The sequence below is a fragment of the Hemicordylus capensis genome, chromosome 3 (assembly GCF_027244095.1).
Source record: "Hemicordylus capensis ecotype Gifberg chromosome 3, rHemCap1.1.pri, whole genome shotgun sequence".
In the NCBI taxonomy this organism is placed as follows: domain Eukaryota; kingdom Metazoa; phylum Chordata; class Lepidosauria; order Squamata; family Cordylidae; genus Hemicordylus; species Hemicordylus capensis.
The window spans coordinates 209,560,530-209,575,788 of NC_069659.1; the positions used below are offsets into that span (position 1 = coordinate 209,560,530).

Consider the following 15,259-nt stretch of genomic DNA (forward strand, 5'->3'; position numbering starts at 1 on the left):
ATGCCTCAGTTTTTAATCTAGAAAACAAATTGTGACTAGGATATCAAAAATATAGGGAACACTGGTTTATTTGTGTAGCTCTGTACAATGCAACAACTCTGGGTGAAACTCTGACCTTAAGTGGTTTACATCTTTTTAGAATTGTGCCTTCTGGATTTTATAGACAGATCTTGTCTTGATTGTATTATTTCATCTGTGCCAATGTTCTTATAGGAAGATGCTATTAGACAGCTATTAGACAGTCCCTGAGTGGCACTGACAAGTTAAAGATGGGTTAAGATGAAAAAAGAGAACCCGTTTTGTGGTGTGTGTGTGTATGTGTGTGTGTGTGTGTGTGTGTGTAAGCATAGCAGTTGTAAAAATTATTCATGATGTCCACTGTCAGTTTTTAAAACTGCGTTGAGGGGTTCCCTCTGAGGGGGTCTTGTAGACCCTTTAAAGCATATGCAGACTCCCAGGTGATAGATATCTCATGCTTTATTGTACAAATTTGGAGAGATAGAAAGCAAAGCATCCGTTTCTGTTCTCTTAACTTTTGGCTGGCACAGTAGCTGTTTTTATAGCCATTTGTACATCACGTTGTCTCATAGGTTACATAGGAACATAGGAAGCTGCCATATACTACGTCAGACCATAGGTCCATCTTGCTCAGTATTTTCTACACGGACTCGCAGTGGCTTCTCCAAGGTTGCAGGCAGGAATCTCTCTCAGCTCTATCTTGGAGATGCCAGGGAAGGAACTTGGAATCTAGATGCTCTTCCTAGAGCGGCTCCATCCCTTAAGGGGAATATCTTGCAGTGCTCACACTTCTAGTCTCCCTTTCATATGCAACCAGGGCAGACCCTGCTTAACTAAGGGGACAAGTCATGCTTTCTACCACAAGATCAGCTATTCAATCCTATGGTTCCACAAACAACTTAGATAACTATCTTTTAACTGGATTGACTATTAACTTGCTAGCTGAGCCAGACTGACTATCAACTTGCAAGCTGAGGTGAAGCATTTACAGGTTTCCTTGTTCCGTGTACATGGTGTATCCATCTAGCTAAAAATGGCTTTAAGCAAGAACAGACAATTAAGCACACTTCCACAACTGCAGTATATCTGATACTTCTGAAATCTGTATAGTTGTCTATGTGTTCTTCCTCATCTCAAAGGCTTGCAGAGGATGACATGAAAATGAGCATATAGGACTGAGTAAAATATATCAACCCTTCTCAGTCCTCTAGTGGCTAACCTTCAAGAGAGAGCCCAAACAGATAAACTCCAGTCCAGAAAGAGAGATCTGTTTAAAGAAGCAGCCTTCAGGATAGGTAGTCAATATGGATGCAGGTACCTAACTAGACTCAACAGCATAATGATGATCATTTAGACCAGTGTTCCCTCTAATATTTTAATCTGTGTGCAGATTGAGTTTTGTTCTGGGCAGCAGTATCACGGCAGTGTGTGCACATGTGCATTCAGAGTCGGGCCTCCTGATTCAACCTGAGCAGGATCTAAAATTAACTGAGCGGACATCAAAACATTTGTGAGCGCATGCACGTGCACATGACTTAGAGGGAACACTGATTTAGACCACTTTGAGCTAGTTATATGAGGGGGTTTTTTTAAATGCAGACTAGGATGCTCATCCCACCCCTGGGATGACTAGCTGTTGTACCTAATTATAGTTTCCATGACCAGAATAGGATCAGAGTCACAGGCTTTACAATGGTTTGGAAAAATACTCTGGCTTAGACTTAGATGAAAGTACTTTCCTCAAGCTTTTGATCTCTGAATGTGGCTTTTAGATGGTATACAGTTCAGAGCGTGATCTCAGCCAGTCATAGGGAATCATTAAGGAATATAGGAAGAGAAAGATTTGTTTCTAATGGAATAGGACCAGGCCATTTAGGGCTTTGTATGAGCCCCAATCCACTTAGCTATTGTTCTTAGAAGACTACATGGCAAGGCAATTTTTTGGCTAAAGCTGGGGTGAATCAGAGGTGGGGCTTATGGGTTTCATTCATGTCCTCCAACCATCCCTCCTAATTTAAGCATTGGAACCAGCGGAACTACTTGGGAGTAATTCTTTTAACATTTTGTAAGACCCTGCAGTGATATTGCCAAACATTTCATGAACAGTTTATGATAGCCTGCAGAAAGATCTCATGCTGTCATTAGGGCCTCATCTGTTACCACTGATACACATGGCAGGGTGGGGAAAGGCTTATCTGGAGTTCAGACTGAGCCCTAACCGGCTTCATTCTGAAGTGTTCAGGAGTGTACCCCACATACTCACGTCATCATTACCTGCAACACAGAATCCCACATCCTAAAGTTCAGGAGCAGATAAAGTTGCGTTTCTACCTAATATTACGTATTCTAAATTAATTTGAGCTCTGTTTTAGATTAAAAAATGATGATCTGAATACCTAGATAGGTCATGTTGTAGAACAGGCCTGTTCAACATACGCCCCCCCAGCTGTTTTTCAACTACAACTCCCATCATCCTGAGCAACAATGGCCAATAGCCAGGGATTATGGGAACTGTAGGCCAACATCTGGAGTCCCAAAATTGAGCAGTTTTGTTGTAGAATCTTTTTAAAAATGTGTTTATTAGAGAACAACAATATAACAGAACATGCCAAGTTAGAACCTGGGCGGAACCTTTTAATGTGGTGAATCTCTTTTATTTAGCAGGGGGAAAGTAATTGGCCCTATCCACCCCCAGCACAGTACCTCCAGTGACTGTTGCTGGTGACTGTTGATTGTGAGCCCTTTGGGGACAGGGAGTCATCTTATTTATTTATTATTTCTCTGTGTAAACTGCCCTGAGCCATTTTTGGAAGGGTGGTATAGAAATCAAATCAATCAATAAATAATAATATCAGGAGAGTTAGAAAAATCCTAAAGTCCAAACTCAATGGCGGGAACACCATACATGCCATAAACACCTGGGCTATACCTGTTATCAGATATAGTGCAGGAATAATAGACTGGACCCAGGCAGAGCTGGAGACGCTAGCTCGTAAGACCAGGAAAATAATGACCATCAGTCATGCTCTGCACCCCTTCAGTGATGTAGATAGGCTATACCTCCCTCGGAGCTCAGGTGGAAGAGGAATGTTGCAAGTCCATCAAACAGTAGAGGAGGAGAAAAGAGGCCTTGAAGAATATATCAAGGACAGTGAAGAAGATGCACTTAAAATGGTCAAGAACGCGAAACTATTCAACACCAATGAAACAAAGCAGGCCTACAAGAAAGAACAAGTCAAGAACTGAGAAGAAAAATTGAAAAATAAGCCCCTGCATGGTCAATATTTGCACAATATAAGTGGAAAATCAGACATAACCAAGAGCTGGCAATGGCTTAAGAATGGCAACTTGAAGAAAGAAACTGAGGGTTTAATACTGGCTGCACAAGAACAGGGACTAAGAACAAATGCAATAAGAGCAAAAGTAGAAAAGTCAACAACAAACAGCAAGTGCCGCCTTTGTAAAGAAGCAGAAACCGTGGACCACCTAACCAGCTGTTGTCAAAAGATCGCACAGACTGACTACAAACAGAGGCATGACAAGGTAGCAGGGATGATACACTGGAACATCTGCAAAAAATACAAGCTACCTGTAGCCAAACATTGGTGGGACCATAAAATTGAAAAAGTGGTAGAAAATGAAGATGCAAAAATATTATGGGACTTCCGACTACAAACATCTGAAACACAATACACCAAATATAACTGTAGTCGAGAAGAAAGAAAAACAAGTGAAAATAATCGACATAGCAATACCAGGGGATAGCAGAATAGAAGAAAAAGAAATAGAAAAAATCACCAAATACAAAGATCTACAAATTGAAATTGAAAGGCTGTGGCAGAAAAAGACCAAAATAATCCCAGTGGTAATTGGCACCCTGGGTGCAATTCTAAAACAACTTGAAGAGCACCTCAACACCATAGGGGCCACAGAAATCACCTTCAGCCAATTACAAAAAGCAACTTTACTGGGAACAGCCTATGTTTTGCGACGATATCTATAATAACCAACAGTATTGATGATAAAATTCAGCCATCCCAGGTCCTTGGGAAGGACTCAATGTCTGGATTGACAAACCAGTCAATAACACCTGTCTGACTATGTAAACAAGAAATAATAATAAATGATACAGTTGTTGCCTGCCAGACCTTTAGTTTAAAAAGAGAGAGAGAAATATTTTCATACTAGTTTTCTCTTGTTTTTAATTTAAATCAGAAAGATAACCTCCAGAAAGCTTCTTGGTGAGGAGACTTGGTGCGAAGGTTGTGCCTGGAAAGGAAGTGGCTTTTTACCACAGGATGCTGTGTCAGGAAAAGGCTGGTTCATGGTCCACCGCAACTTAAACTGCCACTTTTCCCTCACTGAAGAGGAAAGGTTGTATTGGCTTCCTGTTTATGTACATTATAACTATTCATTTCATACAGAAAACATTATTTATTTTAATCTGAGAATCCCTTAAATAAAAAAACCCTGAGTTTTCAATCTCTTTTTGAAATGTAAATATAGTGTAGAAAAATGGTTAAAAATGGATTTAGTTAAAATGGCCAGTCATTTTTATGTGTTGTCTAGACAATGAATTTTTTAGACAATGTAGTGTGGCCACAGGATCAATTTTGCCCTCCTGTACCTCTTCCAGACCCACCACATATAACATGGATTAAATATAACTAGCTTAACCTGCACAGAGCATCTGCACACCAGTACATTTTTGCTCCCCTCACCCCCTGCCACAGCTCCTCTCACCTTGGAGATCTCTCCACTCTCACTTGAACTGCACTCCTGCTCCTCCTCCTCCATCCTGTTGCTTCCATTGCCCTCATCCCTCTTGGTCACGTTGCTGGCACCTGTTGGCCAAGCTGCAGCTTCCTATCCCCAGAATCCTCCTCACCCAAGCCCCGCTCCTGCTCCTCCCCACAGGAGGAGGAGCAGCAGTTGACCGGGCCCTTCCTCACTGCCACCCCCGCCATGGCTGCTCATTCCCCTAAGCCACTGACAGGCTCGGGCCTGTCCCTCGCCCTTCCTTCTTTCTCTCTCCCCCTCCCTTATTTTTCTCTTTTTCTCTCGCTCTTCTCCTTTGTCTTTCTTCCTCCCTTCTTTGTTTCTCTCTCCCCCCCTCCCCCCTCTTCCTCTCTCCTTCCTGAGTTAACAGATCTTGTTCATCTTGTTTCCTCATCTATCACACAGCGGCAGTCTCCTCCTCCTGAAGGGGCTCTTTCCTCCCTCACAACACCTCTTTTCGCAGAACCCTGCCCACTATCCTTTTCGATAGATAGATTCATCTCCTCTACAATCAAGAACATCTTCTGACCAGTTACAGTTGCATTCCAACTGATCTTAACCATCACAGGTTCCTCCAGCTATCTGCATATGGAACCCCCACTGCCCAATCACCATAGTGCTTCTGTTCTTGAACTCTCATGAGAGCTGCCATGCTTGGGATTAACCACGGGTACGCCTTAGATAATTCTATAGATAGATAGATATTACATAGGAGCTACACATGTAACATATAGTATATGTGGGCCTAAACTGTGTGGCAAGATGGGTGTGCCTGATAGGCATGGCAGATCCCCTCCTCCCCCTGTCACAGAAAGCCTGGTCATCCAAAGCAGCTGTGCAAAAGTAGTATGCTCAAGTCTTCCTGGTGAAATTATGGCAGAGATTGAAGCCTCCCGCCTCTTTTTGGTGTTATCTTGTGTAATTTGAAGATGGGGGAGGGGGGACCTGCCACTTTTTAAAGTTAAGATAAACAGAAGGATCAAAAGGTTCAGATTGCTTTAAAGTTGGAGTTGCCTCCTTAAAGGTGAGCTCCACAGCATGATGCACAGCATGATCCCTCTCCTGGCAAGTGCTTTATCTAGAGAGAGAAGGAGGCATGCATACTGCACCATGCATAATTTCCTGTAAGGTGGCAGTTGTCACTTTTACAAGGGGTTATTTGCAGCGGTGTTTGTGTCTCCCTCTCTCTTAGCAAAGTGCTTTCCAAGGATGGCGAGGGAATCACACTGTGCATTGTTTGGTACAAAAAACTATTTTTCCTGGAGGATGGCTTGGGAGTATCACCCCCCTAGATCAGCACCTTTCATGTCAACCTTTGAAAAATTGGCACAGCATGAATTTGGACTTGGGATTCAATCAATGGGATTTAACAGTGCATTCTCTTAATTTCACTGCATTGGCTCCAGGTCTATATCCACTTGTAACCCTCAACAGATCCCATGTATCAGAGTTCACTTAAGCTCTTGACTCAGAGGAGAGGGAGAACCCACAATGGGCTTCATCCCCAATCCTGATGACAGTCCTCGGACCCAGAGCAGCCAAAGCCAGTTCCAGGGGAGTTCTGGGGGCCCAGGCCCCCCCAAGAAAGCACTTGCCCAATTCATAGAACCCCCTCCATTGCCCTGAGTCCCCAGGAGCAGAAATTATGCCATGCCACAGTGGAGCGCCAACTCTGAAGACAGGATGTTCACCTGGCTGCTCAGGGCTTCCCACCCAATGGGTCTACTTAGGAGGAGTGGGAGGCCAGCTCAGTTACCTCTAGAGTAGGCTGACCTGAGGATCCAGGAGAAGGCAGGTGCTCTTGGGCTACATAAACTGCCACTTGGCACCTGCCTTTTGCTGGTTCTACTGCTGCCCTCATGAGGCTATGCTTCCAGATGCCTTGCTAGGTTCTGGTACGGACACTATGACTCTTCAATTTTGTAGAGTCTATTCTTCACCCATTCTTTCTACAACCTTCTCTCATCCTTTGGTGAAGAGCAACAGCTTAAATAAATGATTCTGATATGTATCTCTGTATCTTTATTGAATTTTGTTGCATTGAAATTCCGTTTAGGACATCCACTGCTTGGGGTGTTTAGCTGCTTATATCGCTATGTATTCTATGCTGCAAAAAGAATTAAGAAATTAAAAACTTTGTGACTAGGCAATCCAAATCCTGCACACAAAAATGAATTCAGTGACCTGTCTACAATTATGCATGTTGGGTAAATGTCTTTTATTATGTATAGTTTTTTCTTGCTTTGCTAGTCATAGGAAGGTAACCATTGAACATAATATTTTCAGTTGAGACTTTAATGGCTTGATATGGTGAAAAATATTGGCAGCAGGTGATCTTCAGGAATAAATTTAGCTAGACTTCGCAACCCTATTTCACAACCAGCCATAAGAGCTAGAAATTTGCTTGAAAAAGAAAGAAAGCTAAGATTCTCAGGAAGCAGAATTCTGCGCCCCATTCAGCATTCTATACTTTTTCTCTGCACTCACACAAGATCTCTGCATAACCATAACTCTCCTTGAAGTATCCAAATGTTCTGTTAGCATTTGGCTCCTTCCCACCTTGCAATCTGCCAGCATGCTGAATTCTCCCACAAATCACTTCTGGATTTGGGAGGGGACTGAGAGGAAATAATGTGGAAAGGATGATAACTAGGTCAAAGAAGAGGCACAATTACTGTGAATTTGGCTGTGCAGTAACAGTGCCTTTCCCCAGCCTAATTATGTGTGTGCATCCTTTCCTGTGTTATGTTTTCAGACGTGTGAATGAGAGCCAAATAATTAGGTTGCAGTGGCTTCCCGTTTGTATTTTGCATTCAGCTTTGACTACATAAAGGGCTTGCATAAATACTCAATATTCCCAGCAGAGTACCCACTGGATGTGATGAATACAGTCAAATTAAAGTGCAGCCTCAAATCCACCTACCCCAACATAATTTTCAGATATAGTAATTGATTAAATGGCAACAATTCTCTTTGTTTTGTTCTCTCACACAATGATTCATGCCAAAATTATACCAGTAAGAATGCCGTATTCTGGTACAGGTGGTGTGTGTTCATTTCCTCCCCCTCCTTTTTTGTGGGCTGATTGCCTTCACGCAGGAAGCCACCAACATTGCTGCCGCTGTCTAAAAAGCAGAATCTTCCTTCTCTGGACGCTTAATTAGCATGACTAGTTTGAAGGATTTAGTCAACAGTATTTCTAAATAGGGGATGGGGGGAGAGGCTGTCCGCTGGCTTTTCCCCAAACAGAAGCCTTTTTTGACTGGACATTCTTAATGGTTTGCTAGACACACTCGAACAAGTGTTGCTTCTGATTAATTGATGGGGAGGGCACAATTTAGGCTCTTTGGTTGTGTATCTGAGAACAAGCCTTTGTCCTAATATTCCTAGCACCACCCCTCTTTGCAAGTTTGAAATGTGAGATGCCTGGATCCCCCCCCCTTCTCTTCTCTTCTCTTCCTCTCTTCCTTCTGGCAAAGTGGCTGTGTGTGTGTGTGTGTGTGTGTGTGTGTGTGTGTGTGTGTGTGTGTGAGAGAGAGAGAGAGAGAGCGTGCGCAAGTAAGTGATAGATGAGGATAATGGGAGAGCAAAGGGATGGACCACTAGAGACGGCAAAAAAACCCATCAATAGCAGTAACATGCAGCTGAGGTGAGAATTTTCTTAGTGTTTCATTCCCCCCCCTTTATCTCCCCCCCTTCCAGTCCTTTTGGGGAGGGGTATTAAAAGAGCCTCCTTTCATATTTGCAACCATCAGGCACCCATATACACAGACAGTGTCTCTCCCTCTCCCTCTCCCTCTCTCCAAGCAATGTCATGCAGACGCCACTGTGTGCCCTCTCGCTTGTTTCAGGTCTGTCCGCGTAGATGTGTGAAGTTCTAAAGCTGAACCTGATTCTCTTTTTATTGTCTCTGGAGGGTTGTCGCTGGGAGCACAAATAGCCTGTTGGCAAGTACGGCATGAGCCCATTAGCAAGACTCCATCTGTGATTGGTTTTGCCTGGAAACCGGGAGACAAGCAATGAATAATTGATGTGTGTTGTGCAGTAGCTGGACAGGCAAAGAAAAAAGAGAGAGAGGGAGAGCAGGATGCCCTCAGAGGGGGGAGAGAGAGAACAAGCTTGAAAATAGCTACTGGCTGCCTTGTGTTGAGATTAAGGTAGCCCTGGCTTTCTTTGTTCTGCACTACATGGTTTCTGCCTAGAAGTGTTTTCAGATATATGTGGCCTTTCCGCCCCCCTCCCTGCAACAGAAGAGAGGGGGAGAAATAACCCCCCTCTCAAGGCGGGGGAGCAGAGGACGGCTAGTTTTGAATGAAATATAACTTGTGGGTAAGTTGGCTTCTTCGGCGGGGAAAGTGTCTGTGTGCGTGTGACTGTGTGTGTTCGATCCTCTCTGAGGGGGTTTGTCTGTGTGGTGTGTGTGTGTGCATGCGCGTGCGTGCGTGAGAGTGAGAGAGAGCATTGTGGGTAGGAGTGTGTTGTCAGGTGGCAAAAACAGCATAAGGGGATGAAAGACAGTCTTCCGTAGCAAACTGGGGCATGCTATATACAGTTTCTACTTATTACGTTGCCATTTTTGTGAAAGTATTCTAGCTGATTTTTTGTTCTTGTTGTTCCAATGCCATTTTTGTCTTGGGATGATTATTTTAAAGGAAGAAATCCTGACCTCTATAACCAGGTATTTGACAAGATGTTTATAGTTTATTTATTTTGCCAGTAACCATGGCAAGCAGAATACACGCAAGGCAACTGTGGCCTTTGCCTTTAACATGACTATGTCTGGACTGCCCCATAGTACTCAAGATCACCCAAAGCTGTTAACCACTGCCATTGTGCTTCAGTAATTTCATGTTCATTGCCATTATTTTAGAAAGTAAATCTCAGTATTCCTAACTTGGCAAACACGTTCCAGCAAAAATAAAATTTTAAGGATGCTGACTTGCAGACATGGTGGTGACAATAACCATCTTAAGTGTTTATTTAGACTGGGAATTCTTCTTACTGTTGAGTGTGATTTTTTAAATGATGAATATATTCTTGATTTTTAATACATATAATTAAAGGTTATTTAGTAAGCCTAAATTTACAGTTGGGAAAACTGAAATACAGAAATTCCTTCTAGTTCCAAGATAACTACTTTTTGTTTGTTTGTTTTTTGAGTGACTTGAAATGAGGGATGGTTCACTGCAGATTAAATAAATTAGTCTTTGCTAGATAGGACCAGAAATCTAGCATTGCAGAGCTGCAGTTGTAGCTAAGTGAGCAACAAAAGGTTTCAGCATGTTGTTAAGAAGAGTGCTGCCAATGTTTAGATATGTGCACCTGGATGACATCACCATAGTTAACTTGAGGTGGAGTTTTAGCCCATGCAGCATCCATAAATCTGCTGAGTGAAGTAGGAGTGGCATGCAATAAAGAGCTTGATTGGTGGGTTTCTGCAGCAGAGTGGAACATTGTTTTGCCAGTTGCTTGCGGCCTGTGCAGTCCATTCAAGAGTTCTCAGGGCAGTCAGCAATTAGCAGCATCCAATCCATAACTGAATTGAGGCCAGTCAGGGCCTGATCCAAAACCTGTTGCCTTTTAATGGTTGTTGGCCAAGTTCATCATCCCACATTGGCTAGCTGAACTGTAGATGAAATAAATGAATGGGAATTATTGCATTCAAATAGGTGTCAGAGTGAAGAATCTGTAGAAATGTGGTAAATGCTTCCTGTAAAAAATGTTATGTGAAGTACTGTGAGAGTAAAGTAGTATGCCTTCCCCCTACCCCAATGTTCTCAGTTTAGGCTAAAGAAGGCAGAAAATTGTCTTTCTCTGGTGTCAGAGGTTCACCATTACCCCTCATGTCCACTTTTCTGTTGGAAAAAGAGCCAGACTAAGGAGACCAAGTAGATAGGTTTGGCCACTCCTCTGGGTGTGGCCTAACCAACCACTGTATTTTCCCCATATTATTTTGATCTTTCTCAACGTTGCTTTCCCCTCTAACATGCTACTGGGCTTGCTCTTGTGCAATGTCTATATTCCTTAAATCCTGAAGATACTTCCTACATGGGACAATTGGTTTGCTCCGGCTCTTTGCTTGACTATTACACACATTAATCTGGATGAGGCAGGGCAGTCTGTAAAGGATTTTTGTGTGGTGTGGATGTGGGTTGGTGCATGAAAGATTTTGCTGTAGGGGAAGGGCATTAAACTAGGAGTCGATTTTCACGGTCGCCATTGTATGTGGGTGGGTGGGGGTGGGGAAGGCAGGGTAAACCTTACCTTCCCCACAGACAAGCTATCTTAATGTGGTGGGAGCCCTGCCCCATGCAGTACAGAGAAGGGCAGAGGGGTCTGGGGCTGGAACTTGTTCTGGCCTCCAGGCATCCCCCAATCATGTGTGTTGCGTTAGGGGATTCCCCCATCAGACGGATGCTCTATGTGCCTGTCTCTGTGTCTCCCTGAGGAGACACACAGTACCCGGCAGCTGGGTTAAGGGTACGAGTGCACCTTTAGCCTCAGCTAACAGCCAGGGTTGTTTAGAGCAGGGGTTCTCAACGTTGGGTCCCCAGATGGTATTGGACTTCAGCTTCCATAATTCCCAGCTACATTGGCCTTTGGCTGGGGATTATGGGAGTTGAAGTCCATTAACATCTGGGGACTGAACGTTGAGAATCCGTGGTTTAGAGGGTTAGGTGGGCATGGAGTAGAGGGATCTGTGAGGATCCTGCTGCTTCTCACGACCAGCCTAACCCCATCTAGGCTGCCCCAGGCTGGGTTAGGCTGGTTGTGAGAACAGCCTCTGAGTGTTCTTCTCGTTATTGGGAACTCTGTGATGATGTGATAATTGGAGCAAGGCTTTTTAAAAAGAATTGTGCACATAATGGTTTGTATGTACTCACTAGCAAAAAGTCCACCTTTGTGATGGTTGAGGTGGCTATGGAGGCAAGGAGGTCTTGTGCAATGCAAGGGCACTTGGGGATGCAGCAGATCTCTGTGCACAGCACACTGCTTACCAAGGCACATTGCATCTCCTGCATACGTGTACCTTGAGGCCCAAGGCAGCCAGTGTCAGGAGTGAAAGACCGGTTTTGCCCTCACCACAAGATTGTCTCCCAAGTACAGTGGCAACCATGCACTCATATGGAAGAGAGTAATAGGGTGGCACTCTGGATTATCACCGAGGAGAGGCCTAAACCTGGAGATGCCAGCTGTTTAGAATAAAGACTGCTCCTTTAAGCATAACTCCACCCTGGGCACTCTCTGAATTGGGAATTCCCTGAAAATATTCCTGAGGATGAGCTATCCATACACAACACTGCATTTCATGTTATGCTAGAGGAGAGGAGAGCTGCTCTTGTGGTAGCAAGCATGACTTGTCCCCTTAGCTAAGCAGAGTCCACCCTGGTTGCATATGAATGGGACACTTGATATGTGAGCACTGTAAGATATTCCCCATAGGGGATGAAGCTTCTGCCAGTCTGTGTAGACAATACTGAGCTAGGTAGACCAATGGTCTGACTCAGTATATGGCAGCTTCCTATGTACCAGTATTACTACAGATATTTATATACTGCTTCAACCAAAGTTCTCAAAGCAGTTTACATAGAAAAAATAAATACATAAATAAGATGGTTCCCTGTCCTCATAGGGGATATAATATACGTGTGATGACTATATTAGTATATATTTCTTTCCCACCCATATTCTCAAAGCTATTAAATTTTTTCAGTTTGTGGCTAGCCTAAGACAAGGAAAGTTCTTGGGGAGACAAAAGCTTACTGGTCATGACCCCCCCCCACCTTTTTTAAAAAAAGATGTAAGTGAAACTACATCAGGCAAAAGAAATTTGGGTGAAGAATTGCATTTGCAAATCGTACTTGTCAGACATATATGGAATTCTTGCACATGACAGACTTGCTACTGCTGTTTGATATTTGAAAGGAATATTTTGGAAGCTGAAAACTTGGGGAATAAAGGCTAAAAAGCCTATTTTTCAGTATAGTAGCTGGTGTGCTTTTAATTAAGACCCATTGCAATAAAGGGGTCTTTCTTGTGTGCTAAAAGAACAAATAGATCAGCCTTGCAAATAAGTCCGCACATGATAATAGCTCACAATGAAGTTTTCTAGTTCACCTGCTGGGACATACCACTGTCAGTAATTTGTGATGGGGTGTGCATGTAGCGAGGTGGAGTGGGGGCAGGGGGACCTCATTCTCATCTGGTTTAGTAAAACTTCCCTATGAGCTCACCTGGAATAAGACTATTTCATGAAAATATATCTCTGTTGCTTCCCTTTATGTCATGGGGCATGGAACCATTTCACAGATTCCTCTGCAACATGGCCAGGTTCCCCGCCCCACCCACCCACCCACAAGTGTGACCTTGATTGGGAGCCACAGCCAGTCTCTGAGCAGTGTCCTGGTAGTAGCAGTGGTAATAAGTTTATTGTTTTAACCACTGGTCATAACACAACTTAAAAAGGACAACATTAAAACAAAATCCAGCCTATAATAAAACTCAGCAAATAACTATATAGAATTAATTAAGCTGAGCACTACAGTTTGGAAAAAAGCATAGTAGATTTGAATTTCTTTCTATGATTAAAAGAAAGCAAGGCAAATGTGGTAACTTGGTAGCTAACATATGAGATCACATCTGCAGAAAGTAAATAAAGCATTCCAAATCTGAGCTCTATGATCTGTCTCAATGTTTTCCCCCCTAATCACATCATAGAAGGGACAGTAAAAGACATCCTCTCTAATAAAACCCTTGATATCTGTCCATCATGTCGTCGTCCAGGCGTGTGTCCGTGCCTCCCTCGGCCGTTCTGGGCATGCGCTGAGCGCATGCGCAGGATGGCCAAGGCAGAAACGGAGACAGGCACCAGGCAGCCATCTTGGTTGCTTCGCCCGGCCGCGGAAAGGCCAGAAGCGGCCGCCACGAAGCCGGGGAAGAGGCGGCGGGGGAAATTGGCTGAGGTGGCGGCAGAGCCGCCGCCTCGGCCAGAGGAGACGGAGACCAGGCCGGGGAGATGGAGACCGGGGGCGGAGCAGAGGCCGGCGGCGGCAGGGAGGCAACCGCGAAGGGCCCGGCCCGGCCGCGGAGGCCACCAGCGGCCTGTCCGGAGACCGCCAGTGACAGGGTCGGAGGGAAAACAGGGCCACAAGCGGCGGCGGCTCCAGGGCACCAGGCAGCCATGTTTGCTGCTTTGCCCGGCCGCGGAGTTGACACAGGCGGCCACGAGGAGGGCAGAAGCACCTGTGGCAGCCGCAGAGAGGCATAGGCGGCGGCGGCTCCAGGCCAGCCACGAAGAATGGAGCAGAGGTGGCGGCAAAGTGTCCGGACCAGCCACAAGGAGAGAAAAGGCAGCGGCAAAGGGTCCGGACCGGAAAAAGAGAAAAAGGATAAGACAAAAAAAACCCAACAGCCCCCAAAAACACACCCAATACAGAAAGAATAGAGAAAAGGGGGGGGGAGCTAGCGCCCATTATTATAACGGGCTAAAAAATACTAGTAGTGTATAATATCTTCAACTTGGCCAGCGCTACAGGAACACAGGTGCTGTTCCACTGGATGTTTATGAAATCTCTCTCTGAGGTATGCTGTGGGCATAGTTTGAAAGTGTAAAGTTGTGAAAGCCTTCCTCAGTGATACACGGGTAAGATCAACCAGGTACTGTGAGAAGCTTCTATGTTTCTTGTAACAGCAGTAAAGTTGTGCCGTCAAGTCAGTATCGACTCCTGGCGCCCACAGAGCCATGTGGTTTTCTTTAGTAGAATACAGGAGGGGTTTACCATTGCCATCTCCCGTGTAGTGTGAGATGATGCCTTTCAGCATCTTCCTATGTCGCTGCTGCCCAATATAGGTCTTTCTCATAGTCTGGGAAATATACCAGCAGGGATTCGAACCGGCAACCTCTTGCTTGCTAGGCAAGTTATTTCCCCGCTGCACGTACCAAATTGAAAACCTTGAGAGCTGTACCGTGGCGGCATCTCTGCAAGCATCCCGTTCAAGGAACTGGTCTCTAATGTTTTCTTTACTTCAAGATTGAGTTCCCCCACTGAGGGCAGGGAATACAACTTTAGGATGTAAGACAGGAATGTAGTCAATTGATTCCTGTCCTTATAATATAAATAATAAGATTTGGCTAAATGATGTTCTGGGAAACTGTCCAATTTCTTGAAGTACCTTAGCAGTACTAGGTGAACGCTGATGGAAATTGAAGGCAGCCCTACCTCCATTCTTAGATAGGTAGCAGGAATGCCCTGGGGGAGGCCCAAAATATTCCTTAGAAAGTTGTTCTGAATTATTTTCAGCTGAGCAACAACCTTCTCACCCCACCCCCAGATCTCAACACCATACATCTGTGCTGTCACCTTGCCCTGAAATATTTTATGAGCTGGGGCTAATAATTGTCACCCTTTAGAGTAAAATAACTTCACTATAGTCCCCATAGAGCATCAGGCAGTTAATGGAA

General features: G+C 44.4%; 1 protein-coding gene across 27 annotated transcripts in view; it reads left to right on the plus strand.

Moving 5' to 3' along the window:
- ZMIZ1 (zinc finger MIZ-type containing 1) overlaps nucleotides 1-15,259 on the plus strand; it is a 640,668-nt gene that overhangs the window by 463,698 nt on the left and 161,711 nt on the right. Inside the window, exon 1 of one of the 27 annotated variants that reach the window (XM_053309140.1) lies at nucleotides 8,330-8,446. The exons of 23 other annotated variants lie outside the window; for them this stretch is intronic. The gene's annotated coding sequence lies outside the window, so the exon portion shown is untranslated. Of the gene's footprint in view, nucleotides 1-8,329; nucleotides 8,447-8,873; nucleotides 8,955-8,987; nucleotides 9,127-9,208; nucleotides 9,476-15,259 lie in introns of those variants that run through there. 3 more of the 27 variants (XM_053309141.1, XM_053309142.1, XM_053309144.1) reach the window with 3 other exon arrangements.